The sequence below is a fragment of the Elephantulus edwardii genome, unplaced genomic scaffold (genome assembly GCF_000299155.1).
Source record: "Elephantulus edwardii isolate Elephantulus edwardi_28Jun2011 unplaced genomic scaffold, EleEdw1.0 scaffold00261, whole genome shotgun sequence".
NCBI lineage: Eukaryota > Metazoa > Chordata > Mammalia > Macroscelidea > Macroscelididae > Elephantulus > Elephantulus edwardii.
The window spans coordinates 487,460-492,060 of NW_006400011.1; positions in this window are offsets into that span (position 1 = coordinate 487,460).

Consider the following 4,601-nt stretch of genomic DNA (forward strand, 5'->3'; position numbering starts at 1 on the left):
AGGAGTATCTGACAGACAGCAATTTGTGAAGCAGTGAAAGTTAAATCCCTTATTGTGGAGTTAAGCATTAGTTACAGTGTTGACCCCACCCTTAGCCCAGAGCCTTGACCCACTTACTTCCCAGCTCCACCCTCAACCAGCATAACCCTTCTCATTTGCCAAGTCCCTTCAGAAAATGTCTTCCATTGTCCAACCCATGATCTGACAGCTTGTATCTTAAGCTTTCTTGGCTTCTGTGATTCCAAAAACGTTGACTGCTGACATTTTTCTTTTGACCAGTGTCTCTTAAGTTTAGTTTTACTGTCTCCAAGGGAAGTTGACGTGTCCTGTAGAACTCTTGTGTAGATTATGTTTTCCTTTCTGGCCCTAGGGCCAGCCGGGTTTTGCTGGGTCTGACCTGGAAGATGCCTCCTTTTGCTGTTATCTGAGGTGACCTTGCCCAGTGACCCCTCCTCCCTCCCTCTCTGGCAGGGTTTCGCTGGGTCTGACCTGGAAGAAAGTTAAAAATTCAGGTGATATATGGAATAGAAATAGACAAAATCCTAAATTAGGCAGATTTAAAGAGACTCTGCAACTTGTCTTGGATAAAGCAAAAAGGTTGACATACTGGGAGAGAAAAAAAATAGAAAAATGAAGGATAGAACTTATTTGATTAATGGCTCTTATCAGGATAAAGGTTTTGTTAAAATGTAAATTTAAACTACTACAAATCTGAGTTACCATATTATTTATTCTCATAACTGTCAGTAGGTGCAAAAACAAAGTCTTTGCACAAAGCAGAGGAGGAGAGAAAAGGAAAGAGAGTTTACTATGGAGCTAGTAGTTGTTGTTAATGCTGTAGCTACCACTGAGTTGGCTCTGATCTTCAGCAACACTGTAAATAACAGATCCGAACCTTGTCCTATAGTGTGTAATCCTCACCTTCTTAGGTATATTTCAGCCCATTGAGCTACATCTAATAAAGATAGATTGGATTATTGGATAAATGGATGATATTGAATGACAAATGTTTTCCTAAAATATTTTGCTGCTTTAAAAAAAGTGAGGCTGTAAACACATGTGTAAAAATGTCCCCTTGTGTCTCTATTCTGGTTTCCTTGGGATATATTCCTAGCAGTGGAATACCTGGGACATAGGTATTTCTATGTTCACCTTAGTGAGGAAACAGAAAACCGCCTTCCATAGCACTAGCGCCATCTTACATTCCCACCAGCAGGATGTAAGAGTTCAAATCTCTGAATCCACTTGAGTGTATATTGTTTGCTGTTGTTAAGTTGAATTTTGTTATTGCTCCTGGGATGAGTTGGTATCACATTGTTGTCTTGATTTGCATCTCTCTGATAGCTATTGATTTTGAACAATTCTTTAAGGCCACCTGAATGTCCTTCTTTGTGAGAAGTCTTTTCATGTCTTTTGTCCATTTTGCAATTGCATTATCAATCTTTATCTTGTGGAGGTCCTGAATTACTCTGTAAACTTTGTTTATAAGACCTTTATCTGAAATGCCAGTGCAAATTATTTTTTTCAGATCCGTGGGTTTTCTTCTTACTCTTTTGGAGAAAGTTTTAGGTGTACATAAATATTTGTTTCTAAGAAGGCCTCATTCCTTAATCTTATCTTCTTCAGGTTGTTCGTTTTTGGCTATGTCCGCAAGACTATTGCAGTGGGGCAGACAAGGAGAAGGGGAAAATTCAATAGGATAGCCAAGTTTAGCCAGTGGAGGGATGTGACCTAAAAGGAAAGGTCCAAAGGGGGCTTTAAAAGACTGGGTGATAACAGATATTGAGCAGTAATAATTTGTTTAGGAACTAATCAAGAAAATTCAGAGATAAATTTTGCTAATAGTCTATTTCAATGTGGTGTTAGGAAACAAACTGTGAAACCAGGAGTTACCTATTTTGAGAGGTTTGTTTGGAAATTAGGTGATCTTTTTTTTTCTTGATTCATAGACTCTGTTTCAAGCCCACTCTTCATCCTACCCAAACCCACTCACCCCTACTCCCTACACAAATTTCTTTGGTAAGAAATATCCTTAAATAAATGTTTTTATAAATGTCTTTAAAAGCATATATTCTCATCTCTTTTAGAATACTCAAATCAAGCAGAACTTTACTCGTATTTTGTAAAGTATGTTTCTTTCTTATTTACTAGATTTTTAAAGAATTATTTAATAACTAGAATAACCATTTTATAAATGTATTTTATTATGTCCTATACTTGTAAAAAATATAAATATAAGTTAATATGAAATTTTAACTTTGAATTGCCTCACTTTGGGAATTGCATATATTCCAATTTCTAACATGAATAAAAGTTATTTAAAAATTTAAAACAAACAAAAATCCCCACCATGATGTATATCAATGATTGTATGAAACATAAAAAGCACATGTATAAAACATGATGTATCTGAATGATTGTAAGCAAACCAATAAAAATTTAAATTAAAAAAAGTGAGCCTGGTAAAATGGAGGGCTTTGAAAGAGGGAATTTATACTAGTTATTATAAATATTCAGATTACAAATTTGATTTTACTGTCTCATCAAAACTTTTTATTTTATGGAATTATTTTAGGATTTATGGAATACAATCATTTCCCAAACCCGTTTTTGTAAATATTCTATGCTTATTTAGATATTTTTATTTCCAATCCAAATAAAAACAACACATACACACACACACTGAGTTGATTCTGACTCCTGACAATCCCATTTATTTCTCAGAACAATTGGCACAAATAGGGTTTTCATGGCTGTATCTTTGGGGAAAAGGTTGTCACGCTGTCTTTCTTCTGAGGTTCTGCTAGTTAACTTTAAACCACCAATGTTTGGGTTTCTGGCCCAGACCTTAATTTTAGCCCCTAGAAATTCTGCATATGTATGTATATACGGTTTCTGTTAGGTGTTCTCCATTCACTTCCAATTCAGTGCCCCTATGTACAACACTGCCAGGTTTTGCAATATTCTCTCTATATATTTATATCTATAATGAACTCTAATAAAACAAACTATCAAGGTCAATTAATTTTAGTACATAAATATTATTAGTGAGATAGATTTTTATGAGACGCTAAAGTAGCTTTAGACAGAGCTGAAGTTTGTATTGAACTAAGAAATAATGCAAATAAAACCATTCCTTAGGCAAAGATAACCACTTCTAAGATTTTTAAAGTCTTCCAATGACATGAGAGTAAGAAATCTAAATATTATAACTACTTACTGAAAGTAAGTCCCTGTGTTATATATTTGTCTTCTTCACCCACTCTGTGCTTCACACTTCATTTCACACTACCCTATATACTTGGAATAGCATTCTGATTAATGTTCTATTCCGTGAAATATTTTTTTTCTCTTGTAGCATACTTTCCCAAGCCCATCTGTTTAGTGACAAACCCACCTGCCACAACTTCTCCTTTGTCTTTTTCTCCCCCCTCTCCCTTCCCAATCTCTACAGCTGCTTATAGAAACTCTCTTCATTGACTTTACAAATCTGTCTGGATGAAACTTAAATGTGGCTGAGCTGTTTTCTTTCCTATGCATTTCCACGTGAAAGCTTAACACTGATAAATAGTGGTAAAAATAGTGATGCAGTTAAGAACAAAAAGAAAAAAGAATTAGCTCCTTAAGTCAGTAGAGTTGCAATTTTTACTTACAGATAGATCAATGAAGAAATATATGTAAAGATAATACTAAACATGCATCCATTATTTTCACTCAGTTCACTTAAAAAGAGAAATGTTTCTTCATTTCTTTTATAATAACCACTTTAAAATATCTCACAGAATAATTCTAAGAATAAACACAATGTAAATATTGACATAGATTTGTGTTGTGTATATTAATTAGTGAATTAGAATATTTTCGACTGACTTATTTGACATGATTTTTTCTATTCAATCATCATTTTATAGACTTGTTCTTATGAAAATGTCTTTTATAAAAATAGCAACTCTTTATTCCTAACACATGCACCAGTTTTCAAAAGTAAAATGACATGTATATTATTTTAAAAATAATAAAATCATTCTTCTCTTTGCTTTTCTGCTGACAGCATGCCTAAGGTTTGGTTTGACCCCTGTCTATCTTGTTTGTTTGGTTAGTTTTTTTTCCCTTCCTTTTTTTTTTTTTTAGAAACTTTAACTTTTTTGTATGACTTATCTCTTATCTTACCTTAAACCTCTATCACTAAAAAATAATTAACATGCTTTATTTCTTTTTAAACCTTTTTCACTAATCCCCCCCTCCCAAGTCGATGGCTAAGAAACATCACTTTAAAGGATGAAGCTTCTTAATGACTTTTGGTTGATGATAGGTAGCAGTTCCATTTAAAGATGATGATTATACTACCCTGCTGTTCTTAGTAGATTATCTAGTGAAAGTTTGAAATCTTTATATGTAAGAGACTTTCTTTCTCAAGCATCATGAAACTGTTCTCAGAATAATCAGCTAAAAAACTTATTTAACAACAATAAATAGAGCATGTAAGAAGTACATTTTTCCTTAGCCAGTCAGCAAAAAGGAGAAATTATGTTTTGTACAAACACACACACACACACACACACACACACACACACACACACACACACACACACACACACACA